The 21221-nt window shown below is 41.2% G+C and overlaps 2 long non-coding RNA genes across 3 annotated transcripts; both read right to left on the bottom strand.

Annotated features, from left to right (window-relative positions):
* Positions 1–2621: 2621 nt before the first annotated feature.
* Positions 2622–3384, bottom strand: LOC139834179 (uncharacterized). Its single transcript, XR_011749614.1, has 3 exons — positions 3051–3384; positions 2865–2961; positions 2622–2699 (listed from the first exon to the last, which is right to left on the bottom strand). It is a non-coding gene; the product is annotated as an uncharacterized lncRNA (long non-coding RNA).
* Positions 3385–9858: 6474 nt separating this feature from the next.
* On the bottom strand, positions 9859–11909 carry LOC127312652 (uncharacterized). 2 transcript variants are annotated; one of them, XR_011749271.1, is made up of 4 exons: positions 11684–11909; positions 11498–11594; positions 11256–11332; positions 9859–10131 (listed from the first exon to the last, which is right to left on the bottom strand). It is a non-coding gene; the product is annotated as an uncharacterized lncRNA (long non-coding RNA). The 2 variants fall into 2 exon arrangements; XR_011749270.1 differs by lacking the exon at positions 9859–10131 and adding an exon at positions 10298–10373.
* Between the last annotated feature and the right edge of the window lie 9312 nt (positions 11910–21221).

The raw sequence follows: 21221 nt of genomic DNA, 5'->3' as shown, positions 1-21221 counted from the left end.
CCTCTTCAAGAAACATTTAGGAAAGAGTTCCCCACTTAGCCTTCATTTTTCCACGACCATCTCCATATGGTCAACACACGCCCTTTTTCCGTACCCTTCCGGTACACATAAACACAACACTTCCTTTGCAAATCATTTGTTCAAAAACAAAACGCAAGCCCCGGTTAAGTATGGCCATTTCAACTTGTCCATGACCGCGGACGCGGCTATTCGAATAGATTTGACTCTGCAGAGTTTGCGCACTTTCCCCACAAGAACTGATAAATCCGCCGGGATCATCCCCGGATCGTCATACAAAAGTATGCGAGACTCGGATAACCAGTCATAGTCTTTCGCCCGTCTCCATTGGCACAAGTCCTTCCCTGCGGGCTTACCCCTTCCCGGCACCCCGGCAGCATACCTCCTTTTGAGCGTATCTCCGGCGCCACGTCGGAAGACCCTCAGTAATCGTCCGGCTATCAGTTAAGACAATGTATTGCCTCCTCCAGAGCGCAACCCGGCGTCGGAGGTCATCTTGACCCTCCCTAGAGAGTTGTGAAGGGTGCTTATGCCAATCTCAACGAACTACGGACTAAGCCCATGCCCACTTTGGATAATGTGGTTGCGCGATTAAAAGTTGGGACGGCGAACACTTATACGCAGTGCTCCTTTTTGCAAACCCTTTTTCGATTTCCCACAACACCACGGTTGCCCAACCAACCTACTTACACATCTTTCCCAAACATTTTTATCAAGATCCTTTGCTTTTATAAACCATACACTTGGGTTAACTCACCCAAGGTTTTCATAAACATTTACAACAAGGTAAACCTTGAGGGGTTCCCAACCTAAAGTTTCTTGAGAAGGAACTACTATGGCACCACGGCCGAGATGAGAGTCATCTTGCCATAGAGGGTATAAAAGGAGTAATGGGTGGATCATACTTGCTTAAGGTAAGCATGTATTATGACAACACAAGGAGAATTATACTTTCAGATTTGTGGTGCTAAATATACAACTTAGATAGTGGAGAATCACTATCCAACCAACTCTCCAATAGGGTACACGACATACTCTTCTCAAGTTGAGAATATACCACGATCATGACATTGATACCTCTATACTACAAGGGGGGGTGGATGTGGTGTAAGTTACTATCTTGAGATGGAACATGCTCAAGTTGAGCATACAAGATAATCAAGAGGAATAGCACGGCCATGATACCATGCATCCCATAATCACAAAGACAATAGTGGAGTATCACCACTAGGGAGTACCCCATTTGCAATCACACATAGATGACATAAATAGAGAGAATAACACACATAGAATTAAGGTGCTTTGGACATCAACAAATGACATCCAACTAGACACCGAATCAGAGATCAAAAGATGGCTTGCCTTGGCTTATTTGTCCATGTACTTCTTCAACTCCATCCATATAAGAATTCCAACAACATATATAAATAAAATCCTCGTTCGATTCCACTTCTTCTTCTTCTCCGGAATTGTTCGCATCTATCGCCGGAAAATATAAAAGGAACACAATCAATCACATTGCATCAACAAGACAACATTCAACAATCAACAACTAACCATGCAGCCAAGGTATAACATACTAAGGTCTTATAGATACCACAAAACAAATTTAAGAGTTTTAATTTAGAAAACCCCATTTATCTACCTAGTAGAGGTATGAGTGCATCACAACTTAGCAATTGCCTCTCTCGGTTATCACCATGGTATAAACCAATTATCCCCTGGTAGATAACATCATGAAGAGGACAAGAGCATTAGTTTGGCATCACAAACATTCACAACATAATTTCAAACATTTTTGGAAAAGTAGAAATCAGTTTTCCTAATTTAATCTGCTCACTTAACACTATACAAAAATAGGAAGCAAACCATATGCCACATCATTTGAAAACTTAAGCAAAACAAAAGAGCTAAAGTTAGGTTGCAGAGGTGTTGTTTTGCAAGCATAAAACAAAGGTTGCCCATCTTTACTAAAAAGAGTTGGTCAAGGGTTTTAAATAAACCGGAAAGTTTTGCTTCAACAATGCATGTCACACAAAAACATTACTAACAGCAACAAATATGTATGAACAGAGACTAATACTATTTTTCCTATATAGCCAGTACTAATACAAGACTAACCCAATTGGAATCACCCAAAAACATTAAACATACAATTTTAGGAATTTCCTTGAATCTGACTGTACAGAAAACAAGATCTGTAAGCCATAAATCGTAGAAAAATCCTAAAAATATGAGGCTACTTGCATTTGAAAGGTAATTAAACAGAGATGCAAACACAATTGGATTTGGGTTCAAATTAGTTCTGAAACTCTCACAAATGGATTGACAAGTTTACTGCATGTTTTCACCATTTGCTTTAACTATGGAGTTGCAGAACAGATAAAGGTTTGAAACTTGTCGGAGATGATTAAGAAAACATTCAGTAATCCTACAGAATTGGAATCACTCAATTAGGTTCAAAAATGGATTTTTGATGAATTAAAAGCTAACAACCATGTCTGCAGAACATACATAACAAGTTTAATTCATCAAAAATCATACACAAATCATAAAAATATGAGGTCTGCTTCATCTGAAATGTATTGAACAGGTGGTTCTTACTCAGTTGGTTTCATTCAAAAATTCGTCTCCAAGCTCCTGGTTTAATTCGACAAAGTCAGATCTGACCAGATCTTGATCTGTGAGCCATTTCAGTTTCAGGAGGTCAATCGAAGTGAAACCACCGCCAAAATGAAGGTATTGGAGAGGGCTTTCACCCACAGTTTAGTTTTCTCAAAAAGGTTTGGTAAAACGGGAGAAATCTAACAAACAGTGATTCTGCATGTTTGCAGAACTTTATTTACCATGCAAAATCCGTAACGAATTTGAGGATGAGACCAACGCCAAGTTGTAGATATTTTCAATACCTATCTGCAGAACTTTGTATCACTCGATTTGGATCTTCACACGAGATTTGGCGGATTTTACAAAATCGTACCAGAATCTAAAACAGTAAGAAAGCAGAAATTACAGCAAGTTTTTGGACGAACTTTGCTCAAGAACTTCAGATCTGAGGATTGCTCAACCTTCTCCATGCTTGGACCAACATGCACCTGCATAAAGATCCAATCTTAGCAATGGAGGAAGAAGAAGAGGAGATTAAACCATCAAGGGTTGGGGAGAAGATGGAGGGGGAGGCTCTCATGGTGAGGATGAGCTTGAGGGAGGAAGGAGCTGCATCTTGGTGAGCTTTCCATGGCCATGGCCGGCCATGGAGTTGAGAGGAGCAGCATTTTCGTGGGGGAGTGAGGGAGAAGAGTGTGAGGGAGTGGAGAGAAGAAAAATGAGGGCCAAAGGTGGAGGAGGTGGCCGGCCAAGTCCCTTTTATAGAGGGAGAGGGGTGGCTGCCTCCTTATTTGATTGGTGGAGGTGGGTGGCTGCCCATTTAGTTATTTGGTTAGGTGGGAGTACAAGGCTTGTGGAGGAAGAAAGTGAGGAGGGAGAGCTGGCCGAATTTCTTGCCATGGCCGGCTCCATTCTTGCCAAACTCAAGTGAACAATGTGAGGGAGAGGCACAACATCCATGTGAATAGATAAAGGCATGATGTTGAGGAGATAATGTCAATGAGAGACTCTGATGCTAACAAAATTAGGAGTAGATACAAATAGATATAAAGGAGTATGAGGGTAACATGTGTCATGAGAATAATTTCCACCACTTTGGTTGAGACCAACCTATGAAGAAGATAACTCCTGAGGTAGAGTTGATTAATAGAAGTTTTTATTTGAATTCAAGATTGAAAAGATTGGGATTGACCACATGCAACAATGCATGAGAATGCCAAGGTAGATGGGATGGTGATGGTGGCTTAGTCAATGATAGAGCAAGATTAAGAGAGATGGTGAGTGAAGTATTCATATACTCACAAGGATGAATATATTGACATAAATCATCAATTCCTGAGGTCAAGGTGATGATGGAAAAGAAATAGATGATTGAGATGGGTATGATGAAATATAAGTTGTTATTCAAATAAGAGGTCAATTGGGAGTGATTTGAAAGTATCAAATGATCATCCATTTGATCAAAAATTGGAGGATGGAGGGGATACAATGTGGTGGATCAGAGATGTGCATAAGATGTGCAAGAGTTGCCATTTGAAAAAAAGAGTTTAATTGAAAGGTATGGGACACACCTCAATTGTCTAGACACAATTGGGAATGAACTCAAGTGAAATGGAATCTTGAAGATGTTGGGAGAAAACTAGTTGGAACATAGGAGTTCAAAATATTCTACTTACTTTCTCAAGTAAAGTAGAGTTTTTCTCAATTTTAAAGTAAACAAGAAATGGTATAGGTACCATAAACAAGCCTTTTGTTAAAAACAAAGCAACATAGAGAGTAATTTTTTTAGAAATCAGTGCTTGGTAGAAATGGGAGGAGAAAACCAAAACCCATTTCAGTTCTTTGTTTTCCTTGAAGAAATATCTTGAAAAGATTTAATAAAACTAGAAGTAGTTTTGTGATCAAAACTAGAGAAGGAAAACAATAAGGTTTTTGAGGGAGAAAACTAATTTAGGGAGAAGTGTTCTCAAGGGTAGATGATGGCTACAAAATGTACCCACCATTCCCACTCTAGGTTTTGTGAAGATTGAACTTGAATAAAATCAAGAGGTGAAAGTAAAGAAAGTGATCTAGTGCAGAAACACTGGATAAGGTATGAGATTAAGTTGGATATAGGAGTTGCAAGGATAGACTGAGACATGCAAGACGTGGAGGTTGAAGAGGATGTTGCATAGATGAGATCCATGCATTGAAGTCAACAATAACAGTGGTGGTTGTTTAGATATCAACTGCCAGAGTCTGAACATTTTAAGCCTGTCAACACAGATGGTCGACATGGCCTCAAAACCAACAAGGATGAGTGGGTATAAGAGAGGGATGTAGCTAGGGGTAGATGATCCCAAGTTTTGAATTAAGTAGGATTGAGCTATCTTGTACCACAAAGAGGAAATTCAAGATGGCACACCCATGTTATCATCAGGAGAGAGGTTTGATGTAGTAAAAAGGAAAACAATTCTTCCTAAGCCACACATGTGTTTTATTTGGTGAGTTGCTTATTTAACCACCAGGGGTGTTGTTCTATGAGGTAGCTCAAGACAAAACTCACAAGCAAATCAAGATAATTCATCTACCAACAGATCAAGGCAATTCATCATAACAAACAGATCAAGGCAATTCATCTTAATTAATCTAAAGAAAAAGTTTTTGTTCCCCCTAATTTTTGCATTAAGGACAATTAATCAAGGTTGCAAAAGTTGGGGTGTTGCAGATCTTCCACCCTTAAAATAATCTCGTCCCGAGATTACTGAGCGCGGAACTAGAGGGGTTGTAAACCTTAACAAAAGTTAGACTCCATTCTTCTGTCGGCGTGCCGTTGTTGAGAGGGTCGCAACTTCAGCTTCTGGGAGACATGATGGATTCCTGCCGATGGCGAACTTCATGAAGAGGTTGACTACTCCATGCAGATGTTAGACCTGTAGCTTCTTAACGACCTTAGTGGAGCTCATGACTCAGAAAATTTAGTGCACTCCAATGGTGCCTTAGCGGGGTTGAAAACTTTTTAGAGTTAGCTTAAATTTAGTGGAAGACGAAGTCTTCCACCCTTAAAATTGTTCACCGGGGAGGGAGCGTTAAAAACGGTAAGCTTCGGCCACGGGTCTTGTCGGGCGCTTTTTGGAGAAGCCATTGATCTCCTGTCTTGAGTTGAAAACATCTTCAGAGGCGTTGTGCAGTCCACGGCTTCAAGAGGGGTTAGTGCATCCCACGTTTCCAACGGTGTGTTAGAAGGGTTTAAAATTTTAGGGTTAGTTCCAACTTTTAGTGGAAGACGGAGTCTTCCACCCTTAAGATTTTTCGTCGATCCTTTTGAAAAAAACTCAGAGCGTCTGCCTTGCGGTCCTGTCAGGGGCTTCTGAAGAAGTCGTCAATCTTCCTTGTTTAGTCGAAGAATCTTCAGGGGCGACGTGCAGACCACAACTTCAAGAGGCACTCACGGTGTTACTAAACCATAGAGGACGTGCGGTGAGTTAGTAAGTTGAAGAAAGGCCTGATTGGTATCCATATGAAGCCGCAACAGAGGGCGTCGAAGAAAATCTTCAGCTTGCGGTTTGGTGCTAACTTACAACAGTTGGTGAGCGGGTAAGTTGCACCTAGTATTGAGTTCTTGAGGTATCTTCAGGAGTCTTCACTTGATGAGGACCAGATGAACCATGTGATGTAGCTTGGCGTTGACGCTATTGTTCTCTCATATAGTTAGACGGTGTGTTAGGGGGGGTGGTTTTCAAAATGATATCCTCGAGGTTAGCGCGATTATAAACCAAGGTTAGACCAAGTTAGTAAGTCTTCTGGTAGAGGTGCAGTCACTCTTGAAGGTAGGGGCTTCTGCTTTGTTGGCATAGTAGAGATGCTTCAGATGACCTTGAAAGTAGTCGGCGTAGATAGGGGTCTGAGTTAGTTTCCCTGACGATTGAAAAACAACTGCTAACGGGTTTAGAGTTAGAGTCTTTCGTTAATCTACCCACTAACTAGCAGTTAGCAATACATCGGCGAGGCAAACTTTAATCATATCATTGCATGTGACACCCATACAATCATAACCAGAGAAAAAATACCACTAACAGAGGCTACTGGTATTTTTCCTAGATGCACAGTAACAAAACAAGATCAACACAATTGGAATCATTCAAAAATATTTATTTTTCAATTTTTGAGACTCAAAATACTAACCAGAAACAGTGATCAAGTTTTATTTATTAAATATCGCACAAAAATCCTAAAAATACAAGGTCAGTGGCATCTGAAATATAATTTCATACTGGTTCTAGTGCAATTGGAATCACATCAATCGGAGCTACCAAACTATTTTTATTAGCAAAACAGTATACTGGCAGATTTCCATTTTTAATTTCTGTTTTACAAATTTCAAACAATTAAAAAGGGCGGGAACGTCTAAATAGCAAGACATACATGCACACAACAAACAGATACAAACACTCAAGGCAGCACACTAGGGAACTACAAGCAATCATCAAACCAGACATGGTACTCTAAGTACCCAGAAATTCCTAATGCGCGGGTTTATCTCAATCAAAGCGATTGAGTTTGTCCTATCCATCCTATAGGTTTGGGGGCTGGTCGCATATGTTGATGTCTTCATACCGCCGGCATCAGCTTCAACTTGAATCCTTGTGGCAGCTGGTGGTGAAGGGCCCGGGTGTTGAGTCGTTGAGGTTGAGGCGGAGGAGAAAAGTGTGTAGAACTTCTAGTCTCGACATCCCGGAAACATGAGGTCTTCGAAGAGGTAGCTGTTGAGGTACTCCCGAAGTTGAGATCTTCTCGTGGCTGGCCTAAAAATTACTAGTCAAGAAACTGAGGACTTGATCCCTGATGACTGCAAAAGTGCAAGTCCACGGAGGAAGAAGGTCAGCTCCTTGACAGGCTTTGGTGACAACCAAAGGCATGATCTTATTATCCCTTTATGTGCAGGACTAAGTCGGCATCCGATCTTCAATAGTTGTCGTTGGAGATATGTGAGACTTCATAAAAGGTTGATCCATCTTCGAGTTCGAGTCTCCGGTCTGAGTTGGGGACATCGTCCATCATGTAGGTTTGAAATGGATGAGACAATAGAGTATGAATTTTCAAACCTTTTTATAAAGCGGAGAGATAAGAATTTAGAAACTTTGAATAAATAAGAGGAGTAGGAGCTATACTTCCGACTAAAGAAACAATTTGTTTCATAAATAGTTTTCCCCAAGTAATTGTTTCCTAACTAACGTCCATGCTAACTAAGGTCTCCTACAGTCAGGATAGCTCTGATACCAGCTCTGTGGGGACCCCGGACTAGCTGTCCGAAATTCCCTGTTATGTATACAGTTCACGATCCCATGATCAGTGCGCCGTGAACACATAACCGAACTGATATCAAATTACACCATCCATTACAAAGCGGAATAAGAAAATTACAACATGGTCACATGACCGATACTTACATAATAGCCTTGAAGGGCCTAACTAAACATCAGAGTAGCATCATCACTTCAGCAGCGTAGTACCCAAGTCATCTGCCATAACCCTACAGCAATCGATCGAAGACGTTCCTAGCTCGCATAGACGTCGCCAACTCCTTCTTCATCCATCGCATTCCTCCAAGTCTGGCCAAGTAAATAACCAGGGACAAAGCCGTGAGTACATTTGGAATTGTACTCGCAAACCATCAAGAAAGGTACTTTGCAAGAGTGCAAGATGACAAGTGCTAAACTAAGAAGACAAGAAGGAAGAGCTATTTTCTCTAGTGGAAATAGCATGAGGAAGAGAATCAGTTTCTCTCGTGGATATAGCATGTGAAAGAGAGATAGTTTCTCTTGTGGATAAAGCATGCCGGCATCTCAAGTGATGCGGATACTATGGTCTTTCAACGACATCCACTAAACATCTAGGAGGAAAGATAGCATACCGCCATCTCAATTGATGGGAACGCTTAGGAAGTTCTATGACATATCTATACCTTTATTGAAGAAGATACTTCAAAAAATATCTATGACATCTCTATATCTTTGTTAAAGAAGAGTTCCTCTTCAAGAAACATTTAGGAAAGAGTTCCCCACTTAGCCTTCATTTTTCCACGACCATCTCCATATGGTCAACACACGCCCTTTTTCCGTACCCTTCCGGTACACATAAACACAACACTTCCTTTGCAAATCATTTGTTCAAAAACAAAATGCAAGCCCCGGTTAAGTATGGCCATTTCAACTTGTCCATGACCGCGGACGCGGCTATTCGAATAGATTTGACTCTGCAGAGTTTGCGCACTTTCCCCACAAGAACTGATAAATCCGCCGGGATCATCCCCGGATCGTCATACAAAAGTATGCGAGACTCGGATAACCAGTCATAGTCTTTCGCCCGTCTCCATTGGCACAAGTCCTTCCCTGCGGGCTTACCCCTTCCCGGCACCCCGGCAGCATACCTCCTTTTGAGCGTATCTCCGGCGCCACGTCGGAAGACCCTCAGTAATCGTCCGGCTATCAGTTAAGACAGTGTATTGCCTCCTCCAGAGCGCAACCCGGCGTCGGAGGTCATCTTGACCCTCCCTAGAGAGTTGTGAAGGGTGCTTATGCCAATCTCAACGAACTACGGACTAAGCCCATGCCCACTTTGGATAATGTGGTTGCGCGATTAAAAGTTGGGACGGCGAACACTTATACGCAGTGCTCCTTTTTGCAAACCCTTTTTCGATTTCCCACAACACCACGGTTGCCCAACCAACCTACTTACACATCTTTCCCAAACATTTTTATCAAGATCCTTTGCTTTTATAAACCATACACTTGGGTTAACTCACCCAAGGTTTTCATAAACATTTACAACAAGGTAAACCTTGAGGGGTTCCCAACCTAAAGTTTCTTGAGAAGGAACTACTATGGCACCACGGCCGAGATGAGAGTCATCTTGCCATAGAGGGTATAAAAGGAGTAATGGGTGGATCATACTTGCTTAAGGTAAGCATGTATTATGACAACACAAGGAGAATTATACTTTCAGATTTGTGGTGCTAAATATACAACTTAGATAGTGGAGAATCACTATCCAACCAACTCTCCAATAGGGTACACGACATACTCTTCTCAAGTTGAGAATATACCACGATCATGACATTGATACCTCTATACTACAAGGGGGGGTGGATGTGGTGTAAGTTACTATCTTGAGATGGAACATGCTCAAGTTGAGCATACAAGATAATCAAGAGGAATAGCACGGCCATGATACCATGCATCCCATAATCACAAAGACAATAGTGGAGTATCACCACTAGGGAGTACCCCATTTGCAATCACACATAGATGACATAAATAGAGAGAATAACACACATAGAATTAAGGTGCTTTGGACATCAACAAATGACATCCAACTAGACACCGAATCAGAGATCAAAAGATGGCTTGCCTTGGCTTATTTGTCCATGTACTTCTTCAACTCCATCCATATAAGAATTCCAACAACATATATAAATAAAATCCTCGTTCGATTCCACTTCTTCTTCTTCTCCGGAATTGTTCGCATCTATCGCCGGAAAATATAAAAGGAACACAATCAATCACATTGCATCAACAAGACAACATTCAACAATCAACAACTAACCATGCAGCCAAGGTATAACATACTAAGGTCTTATAGATACCACAAAACAAATTTAAGAGTTTTAATTTAGAAAACCCCATTTATCTACCTAGTAGAGGTATGAGTGCATCACAACTTAGCAATTGCCTCTCTCGGTTATCACCATGGTATAAACCAATTATCCCCTGGTAGATAACATCATGAAGAGGACAAGAGCATTAGTTTGGCATCACAAACATTCACAACATAATTTCAAACATTTTTGGAAAAGTAGAAATCAGTTTTCCTAATTTAATCTGCTCACTTAACACTATACAAAAATAGGAAGCAAACCATATGCCACATCATTTGAAAACTTAAGCAAAACAAAAGAGCTAAAGTTAGGTTGCAGAGGTGTTGTTTTGCAAGCATAAAACAAAGGTTGCCCATCTTTACTAAAAAGAGTTGGTCAAGGGTTTTAAATAAACCGGAAAGTTTTGCTTCAACAATGCATGTCACACAAAAACATTACTAACAGCAACAAATATGTATGAACAGAGACTAATACTATTTTTCCTATATAGCCAGTACTAATACAAGACTAACCCAATTGGAATCACCCAAAAACATTAAACATACAATTTTAGGAATTTCCTTGAATCTGACTGTACAGAAAACAAGATCTGTAAGCCATAAATCGTAGAAAAATCCTAAAAATATGAGGCTACTTGCATTTGAAAGGTAATTAAACAGAGATGCAAACACAATTGGATTTGGGTTCAAATTATTTCTGAAACTCTCACAAATGGATTGACAAGTTTACTGCATGTTTTCACCATTTGCTTTAACTATGGAGTTGCAGAACAGATAAAGGTTTGAAACTTGTCGGAGATGATTAAGAAACATTCAGTAATCCTACAGAATTGGAATCACTCAATTAGGTTCAAAAATGGATTTTTGATGAATTAAAATCTAACAGCCATGTCTGCAGAACATACATAACAAGTTTAATTCATCAAAAATCATACACAAATCATAAAAATATGAGGTCTGCTGCATCTGAAATTTATTGAATAGGTGGTTCTTACCCAGTTGGTTTCATTCAAAAATTCGTCTCCAAGCTCCTGGTTTAATTCGACAAAGTCAGATCTGACCAGATCTTGATCTGTGAGCCATTTCAGTTTCAGGAGGTCAATCGAAGTGAAACCACCGCCAAAATGAAGGTATTGGAGAGGGCTTTCACCCACAGTTTAGTTTGCTCAAAAAGGTTTGGTAAAACGGGAGAAATCTAACAAACAGTGATTCTGCATGTTTGCAGAACTTTATTTACCATGCAAAATCCGTAACGAATTTGAGGATGAGACCAATGCCAAGTTGTAGATATTTTCAATACCTATCTGCAGAACTTTGAACCACTCGATTTGGATCTGCACACGAGATTTGGAGGATTTTACAAAATCGTACCAGAATCTAAAACAGCAAGAAAGCAGAAATTACAGCAAGTTTTTGGACGAACTTTGCTCAAGAACTTCAGATCTGAGGATTGCTCAACCTTCTCCATGCTTGGACCAACATGCACCTGCATAAAGATCCAATCTTAGCAATGGAGGAAGAAGAAGAGGAGATTAAACCATCAAGGGTTGGGGAGAAGATGGAGGGTGAGGCTCTCATGGTGAGGATGAGCTTGAGGGAGGAAGGAGCTGCATCTTGGTGAGCTTTCCATGGCCATGGCCGGCCATGGAGTTGAGAGGAGCAGCATTTTCGTGGGGTAGTGAGGGAGAAGAGTGTGAGGGAGTGGAGAGAAGAAAAATGAGGGCCAAAGGTGGAGGAGGTGGCCGGCCAAGTCCCTTTTATAGAGGGAGAGGGGTGGCTGCCTCCTTATTTGATTGGTGGAGGTGGGTGGCTGCCCATTTAGTTATTTGGTTAGGTGGGAGTACAAGGCTTGTGGAGGAAGAAAGTGAGGAGGGAGAGCTGGCCGAATTTCTTGCCATGGCCGGCTCCATTCTTGCCAAACTCAAGTGAACAATGTGAGGGAGAGGCACAACATCCATGTGAATAGATAAAGGCATGATGTTGAGGAGATAATGTCAATGAGAGACTCTGATGCTAACAAAATTAGGAGTAGATACAAATAGATATAAAGGAGTATGAGGGTAACATGTGTCATGAGCATAATTTCCACCACTTTGGTTGAGACCAACCTATGAAGAAGATAACTCCTGAGGTAGAGTTGATTAATAGAAGTTTTTATTTGAATTCAAGATTGAAAAGATTGGGATTGACCACATGCAACAATGCATGAGAATGCCAAGGTAGATGGGATGGTGATGGTGGCTTAGTCAATGATAGAGCAAGATTAAGAGAGATGGTGAGTGAAGTATTCATATACTCACAAGGATGAATATATTGACATAAATCATCAATTCCTGAGGTCAAGGTGATGATGGAAAAGAAATAGATGATTGAGATGGGTATGATGAAATATAAGTTGTTATTCAAATAAGAGGTCAATTGGGAGTGATTTGAAAGTATCAAATGATCATCCATTTGATCAAAAATTGGAGGATGGAGGGGATACAATGTGGTGGATCAGAGATGTGCATAAGATGTGCAAGAGTTGCCATTTGAAAAAAAGAGTTTAATTGAAAGGTATGGGACACACCTCAATTGTCTAGACACAATTGGGAATGAACTCAAGTGAAATGGAATCTTGAAGATGTTGGGAGAAAACTAGTTGGAACATAGGAGTTCAAAATATTCTACTTACTTTCTCAAGTAAAGTAGAGTTTTTCTCAATTTTAAAGTAAACAAGAAATGGTATAGGTACCATAAACAAGCCTTTTGTTAAAAACAAAGCAACATAGAGAGTAATGTTTTTAGAAATCAGTGCTTGGTAGAAATGGGAGGAGAAAACCAAAACCCATTTCAGTTCTTTGTTTTCCTTGAAGAAATATCTTGAAAAGATTTAATAAAACTAGAAGTAGTTTTGTGATCAAAACTAGAGAAGGAAAACAATAAGGTTTTTGAGGGAGAAAACTAATTTAGGGAGAAGTGTTCTCAAGGGTAGATGATGGCTACAAAATGTACCCACCATTCCCACTCTAGGTTTTGTGAAGATTGAACTTGAATAAAATCAAGAGGTGAAAGTAAAGAAAGTGATCTAGTGCAGAAACACTGGATAAGGTATGAGATTAAGTTGGATATAGGAGTTGCAAGGATAGACTGAGACATGCAAGACGTGGAGGTTGAAGAGGATGTTGCATAGATGAGATCCATGCATTGAAGTCAACAATAACAGTGGTGGTTGTTTAGATATCAACTGCTAGAGTCTGAACATTTTAAGCCTGTCAACACAGATGGTCGACATGGCCTCAAAACCAACAAGGATGAGTGGGTATAAGAGATGGATGTAGCTAGGGGTAGATGATCCCAAGTTTTGAATTAAGTAGGATTGAGCTATCTTGTACCACAAAGAGGAAATTCAAGATGGCACACCCATGTTATCATCAGGAGAGAGGTTTGATGTAGTAAAAAGGAAAACAATTCTTCCTAAGCCACACATGTGTTTTATTTGGTGAGTTGCTTATTTAACCACCAGGGGTGTTGTTCTATGAGGTAGCTCAAGACAAAACTCACAAGCAAATCAAGATAATTCATCTACCAACAGATCAAGGCAATTCATCATAACAAACAGATCAAGGCAATTCATCTTAATTAATCTAAAGAAAAAGTTTGTGTTCCCCCTAATTTTTGCATTAAGGACAATTAATCAAGGTTGCAAAAGTTGGGGTGTTACAATATAGTTGGTTATAAATGATGTAATTATATACTTGATTAAAAGGTTTCATTGAGAAATTAATTTCAATGAAAGGATATGGACTAAAACAAATTTAGTGTCAAGATCTATGAAGATAGATTGAAACACATAAATAAGTTTAAGTCAAAGTACATAGGATGGATATTGAAGTAGTTCAATATAGAAATATTAAGAAAATGTTCTTGTCATGTGAAGATTTAACAAGACTTGAGTGTATCTGACACTCAATGAGTAAAAACACATGAGTGATTATAGATCACGAATAATATGTACACAATCAAATGTCCTATGCTCTAAAAGTGTTATGAGCATGTACCAGAATGGTTCATGTGATGATCATTGAAAAACTGTAAGAATATTCTTGAGTACTTAAGAAGAACCAAGTATATATATATAGTTTTGTATGGAGAAATGACAAACAAATCGCTGTAAGATGTTGCACCGATATTTGTTTTGTCACATATGAAAATAAAATTTCAATCTCAAATTAGGCTAAGTGTTGTTTAAAAGGTAGCACAATGAGATAGAAGTTGTCTATGCTAGATTTAGAAAAGTTCTAAATATTGTGACGGATTCTACAAAATAAGGCAGAGTATGTCATTGTTTTTGACAATGACAAAGGATGTTAAGTCAAGAGGTTCTTTGAGAACTTGGTGTAGTTCCGACAGAGTCAGAACTTTGAAGCTATATTGTGTGAGACAATATTAGTGACATATTTCAGACCACGGAATTAAGGTTCCACCAGAAGACCAAACATATTTAATGCCGACTCATTTGGAAATGAGTGATGCGTTGAGACGCAAATGAATTACAAAATACATACGGTTCTGAGCATGTCAGGTCCGTTGACTAAAACCTCTCCCGTGAACAAAACATGATAAAGCATCGGAAGGCCAAGGTGTTATATCTCTACAAATGTAAACTAGATTATTGACTCTAGTGCAAGTGGGAGACTGTTGGAGATATGCCCAAGAGGCAATAATAAAATGGTTATTATAATATATCTTTAAGTTTATGATAATGTTTACATACCATGCTATAATTGTATTAACCGAAACATTGATACATGTGTGTTATGTGAACAACAAGGAGTCCCTAGTAAAGCCTCTTGTATAACTAGCTTGTTGATTAATAGATGATCATGGTTTCGTGATCATGAACATTGGATGTTATTAATAACAAGGTTATGTCATTATATGAATGATGTAATGGACAGACCCAATTAAGCGTAGCATAAGATCACGTCATTAAGTTATTTGCTATAAGCTTTCGATACATAGTTACCTAGTCCTTATGACCATGAGATCATGTAAATCACTTATACCGGAAAGGTACTTTGATTACATCAAACGCCACTGCGTAAATGGGTGGTTATAAAGGTGGGATTAAGTATCCGGAAAGTATGAGTTAAGGCATATGGATCAACAGTGGGATTTGTCCATCCCGATGATGGATAGATATACTCTGGGCCCTCTCGGTGGAATGTCGTCTAATGTCTTGCAAGCATATGAATAAGTTCATAAGAGACCACATACCATGGTACGAGTAAAGAGTACTTGTTAGGAGACGAGGTTGAACAAGGTATAGAGTGATACCGATGATCAAACCTCGGACAAGTAAAATATCGCGTGACAAAGGGAATTGGTATCGTATGTGAATGGTTCATTCGATCACTGAAGTCATCGTTGAATATGTGGGAGCCATTATGGATCTCCAGATCCCGCTATTGGTTATTGGTCGGAGAGAGTACTCAACCATGTCCGCATAGTTCGCGAACCGTAGGGTGACACACTTAAGGTTTGATGTTGAAATGGTAGAACTTGAATATGGAATGGAGTTCGAAGTTTTGTTCGAAGTCCCGGATGAGATCCCGGACATCACGAGGAGTTCCGGAATGGTCCGGAGAATAAGATTCATATATAGGAAGTCATATTCCAAGTTTGGAAATGATCCGGTGCATTTATGGCAGGTTCTAGAAGGTTCTGGAAAAGTCCGGAAGAATGGCACTATGGAAGGTGGAATCCCGGAGGGACTCCACTAGCATGGCCGGCCAGCCCTAAGGGGAAGGAATCCCAGGTGGATTCCACCCATGGTGGCCGGCCACCCCACCTAAGGAAAAGGTGGGAGTCCCACCTTGGGTAGGACTCCCTCCTTGAGTAGGTTTCCCACCTTTGGGAAGTTTTGGTGTTGGGGTCTTATTCGAAGACTTGGACTACAACTCTTGGGGCTTCCACCTATATAATGAGGGGCATAGGGGAGGGGGCCGGCCACCACAGAGCCATGGCTTGGCCGCACCACCCCTGCCCCCTTGAGGCCGGCGCCCATGGCACCCCCTCTCCCCAAACCCTAGCACCCCTCCTCCACTACTTCTCCCGCATATGCTTAGCGAAGCTCCGCCAGAGATCTCCATCGACACCGCCACCACGCCGTCGTGCTGCCGGGATTCCGAGGAGGATCTACTACTTCTGATGCCCGCTGGATGGGAAGGACGTCGTCATCAACACCGAACGTGTGACCGAGTACGGAGGTGCTGCCCGATCGTGGCACCGTGATCAAGATCTTCTACGCGCTTTTGCAAGCGGCAAGTGATCGTCTACCGCAGCAATAAGAGCCTACTCTTATAGGCTTTGGAAATCTTCAAGATATAAAAATTTATGTGCTTGATGCACCGCTAGGTGACCCTCCTGCAGAAACTGAAACCGATGAAGTAAAAGCTGTTCACGAGACTCGGAAAATTAGGTACTCTCAAGTTCAGTGTGCCATCTTGTGCAGTCTGGAATCCGATCTTCAAAAACATTTTGAGCACCACGATCCTCATGAGTTGATGAAAGAGCTTAAAGCTATTTTCGAGACTCATGCGGCCGTGGAATGCTATGAAGCATCGAAACAATTCTTCAGCTGCATGATGGAAGAAGGCAGCTCCGTTAGTGAGCACATGCTCGCCATGACCGGCATGCGAAGAAACTCAGTGACTTGGGAATAGTGATTCCTAACAGACTGGGGATTAATCGTGTCCTTCAATCACTGCCACCAAGTTACAAGAACTTTGTGATGAACTACAATATGCAGAACATGAACAAGGAGTTACCTGAACTCTTTGGCATGCTAAAAGCTGCTGAGATTGAGATCAAGAAAGAGCACCAAGTGTTGATGGTCAACAAGACCACCAGTTTCAAGAAACAGGGCAAGTCTAAGGGAAAATTCAAGAAGGGTGGCAAGAAAGCTGCCATGCCTCCTATGAAACCTAAGAACGGCCCTAAGCCTGATGATGAGTGCTATTACTGCAAGGAGAAGGGACACTGGAAGCGTAATTGCTCCAAGTATCTGGCTGATCTGAAGAGCGGCCTTGTCAAGAAGAAGGAAGAAGGTATATCTGATATACATGTTATAGATGTTTATCTCACTGGTCCTCGTTCTAGTACCTGGGTATTTGATACTGGTTTGGTTGCTCATATTTGTAACTCGACAAAGGAACTAAAGAATAAACGAAGACTACTGAAAGATGAAGTGACGATGCGCGTTGGAAACAGATCCAAGGTCATTGTGATCGCAGTCGGCACACTTCCTCTACATCTACCTTCGGGATTAGTTTTAAGCCTAAATAATTGTTATTTTGTACCCGCGTTGAGCATGAACATTATATCTGGAATCTTATTCTCCGGACCATTCCGGAACTCCTCGTGATGTCCGGGATCTCATCCGGGACTTCGAACAAAACTTCAAACTCCATTCCATATTCAAGTTCTACCATTTCAACATCAAACCTTAAGTGTGTCACCCTACGGTTCGCGAACTATGCGGACATGGTTGAGTACTCTCTCCGACCAATAACCAATAGCGGGATCTGGAGATCCATAATGGCTCCCACATATTCAACGATGACTTCAGTGATCGAATGAACCATTCACATACGATACCAATTCCCTTTGTCACGCGATATTTTACTTGTCCGAGGTTTGATCATCGGTATCACTCTATACCTTGTTCAACCTCGTCTCCTGACAAGTACTCTTTACTCGTACCGTGGTATGTGGTCTCTTATGAACTTATTCATATGCTTGCAAGACATTAGACGACATTCCACCGAGAGGGCCCAGAGTATATCTATCTGTCATCGGGATGGACAAATCCCACTGTTGATCCATATGCCTCAACTCATACTTTCCGGATACTTAATCCCACCTTTATAACCACCCATTTACGCAGTGGCGTTTGATGTAATCAAAGTACCTTTCCGGTATAAGTGATTTACATGATCTCATGGTCATAAGGACTAGGTAACTATGTATCGAAAGCTTATAGCAAATAACTTAATGACGTGATCTTATGCTACGCTTAATTGGGTGTGTCCATTACATCATTCATATAATGACATAACCTTGTTATTAATAACATCCAATATTCATGATCACGAAACCATGATCATCTATTAATCAACAAGCTAGTTATACAAGAGGCTTTACTAGGGACTCCTTGTTGTTCACATAACACACATGTATCAATGTTTCGGTTAATACAATTATAGCATGGTATGTAAACATTATCATAAACTTAAAGATATATTATAATAACCATTTTATTATTGCCTCTTGGGCATATCTCCAACACTCCGTTATTAGTAGAGGCTCTGGCCAAGTCGTTACTTGTAACTCCAAGAGGGAGTATTTATGCTCGATAGTGGGTTCATGCCTCCATTAAATCTGGGACAGTGACAGAAAGTTCTAAGGTTGTGGATGTGCTATTTCCACTAGGGATAAAACATCAATGCTATGTCTAAGGATGTATTTGTTGATTACATAACGCACCATACTTAATGCAATTGTCTGTTGTTTGCAACTTAATACTGGAAGGGGTTCGGATGATAACCTGAAGGTGGACTTTTTAGGCATTGATGCATGCTGGATAGCGGTCATGTACTTTGTCGTAATGCCCAATTGAATTTCACACTACTCATCATAACATGTATGTGCATTGTCATGCCATCTTTATTTGTCAATTGCCCAACTGTAATTTGTTCACCCAACATGCTATTTCTTGTGGGAGAGACACCACTAGTGAACTGTGGACCCCGGTCCATTCTTTTACATCGAATACAATCTACTGCAATACTCGTTCTACTGTTTTCTGCAAACATCATCATCCACACTATACATCTAATCCTTTGTTACAACAAGCCGGTGAGATTGACAACCTCACTGTTAAGTTGGGGCAAAGTACTTTGGTTGTGTTGTGCAGGTTCCACGTTGGCGCCGGAATCCCTGGTGTTGCGCCGCACTACACTCCGCAGCAATCAACCCTCAACGTGCTTCTTGGCTCCTACTGGTTCGATAACCTTGGTTTCTTACTGAGGGAAAAACTTGCCGCTGTACGCATCACACCTTCCTCTTGGGGTTCCCAACGGACGAGTGCTTTACCGTCACAAGCAGCAAGGAGATGCTCCACGGGGTATCTCATCACTTGGTATTCACCAACTGATGCTAGGAAGAAGAGGCCAGACCAAGAACCAGAGAGTTGGTCACTGGATATGCATCAGTATATCTAGTACTAGCCATCCAAGTCACTAAAACCCTAGAACAGTAGCCAACTAATGAACCTAGCACCATCTGGTGTGTTAAACCATCAGATCAACCCAGTTTTTCATCAAAAGCATCCACAGGGCATTCATACATATGATTCCCAACTGTGGAGTTTAGTTATCTTTTCATAAAATCCACCAAATAGCCAAATAGGATGCAACCAGATGCACTAGCAAGCTACTGAGGTCACAACACTAGACTAACAAGCAAACTTAGCCACACAAGCTAGTTGTCTTCATTACCATATAGGTTCAGACAAGTAAATTTATTCCAAAAGCATATTGGAATTCATGTAAGCCACTGTTAATGTAATTGAATCACTACCAACACATGGTTCATCAAAGATAACTGACAGAAATCAATACATGGCAACAGCATGACATACACAGAAGGTTTACTGAAGCAATTGCTTCAGTAAAGCCTATCTGGCTACCAAAACTATTTAACCAAGTATTAATGCAAGCATAAGTAGCTTAATTATCCATTAAGCATGCACATAAGCCACTGGTAAGGCACCAATAGCATCACAAGCCAATCAGAGAGATAGACAACCATCAATTGGAAGCACAGTTTAACGAAATGGCTAGAGCAAAAACCAGACAAGACAAAGAGCCTAGCCACTTGTATCTTTTGATCCAATGGATGAATTGGATCATGTGCAAGACACAGGAGATCATCACAGGCAGCACAAGTGTCAAGATATCAGCCAGTACTAATAGCAAGTATCACCAGCAAGCAATTGCATAGCAGTAAACCTAGACAAGCAAGAGTATAGCACTAGTAAGCCTGAGCATAGCATAGCATAGAAGTAGCAAAGGGAGCAGCACAGCCATGAGATGAACATCACAGAGCAGCATACAAACTTGGCTAGTGACCAGTAATGATGTGGGCTGGCCAGGGCTTGCGTAGAGGAAGGATTTGATGCAAAGGGCATCAGCAGCAATGTCCTGCATGATCCTTGGATCATCGGGAAGCTTGGCGAGAGGAGAAGAAGAGAAACAGAGACATGGAGGCGCACAAACAAGGAGAAGAGAGGGAGGAGAACCTGAAGGACGTACCTATGCCTGGAAGCAGAGGCTACGTCATGGCGAGGTAGTGCTCGCGCGGTCGTATCAGCTGCAAGTCCAAGGTAGACGACGGCGTTATGCCGACGACTCCAAACCCACATCACAACGCCCTGGAGACGACGGCACAAGCGATGCCATGGCATCACCCACGCCAGGACAGTCTCAGGTGCATGCGAGAGACGACGACGGCAACCACAGCTCGCTGGAGACATCAGATCGTCGGAGGAAATTTGTCTCCAGATCCAGGATGGTGGCGATCTGGAGAAGGAGGAAGAAGTCGATGAATCCACACGGACATATCAAAATATCGTCGCGTGGTGGTTCGAGCGATGTCGGTGGCGTGGCCGGGGATGGCTGGAGCTGGCCGAAGCGTGTCAGCGACGCCATCGCCACGGTGTCGCCAGGGGTTAGGGTTAGGGTTGCGAGAGAGAGAGAGACGAGTGGAGTGGGCCGACTCGATCAGATCCCCACCGAGTTGGTTTGGTTCGGCTAAGTGGGCCGACCCAAATGGGACAAGTGGATTAATTAAATAGGCCAGGGGCATTTTAGTAATTTCACAATTCCAAATAACCCCTAAATTTTGTAAAATTCCAA

The sequence above is a fragment of the Lolium perenne genome, chromosome 7, assembly GCF_019359855.2.
Source record: "Lolium perenne isolate Kyuss_39 chromosome 7, Kyuss_2.0, whole genome shotgun sequence".
Lineage (NCBI taxonomy): Eukaryota > Viridiplantae > Streptophyta > Magnoliopsida > Poales > Poaceae > Lolium > Lolium perenne.
This window is presented reverse-complemented; position numbering and strand designations above follow the sequence as displayed.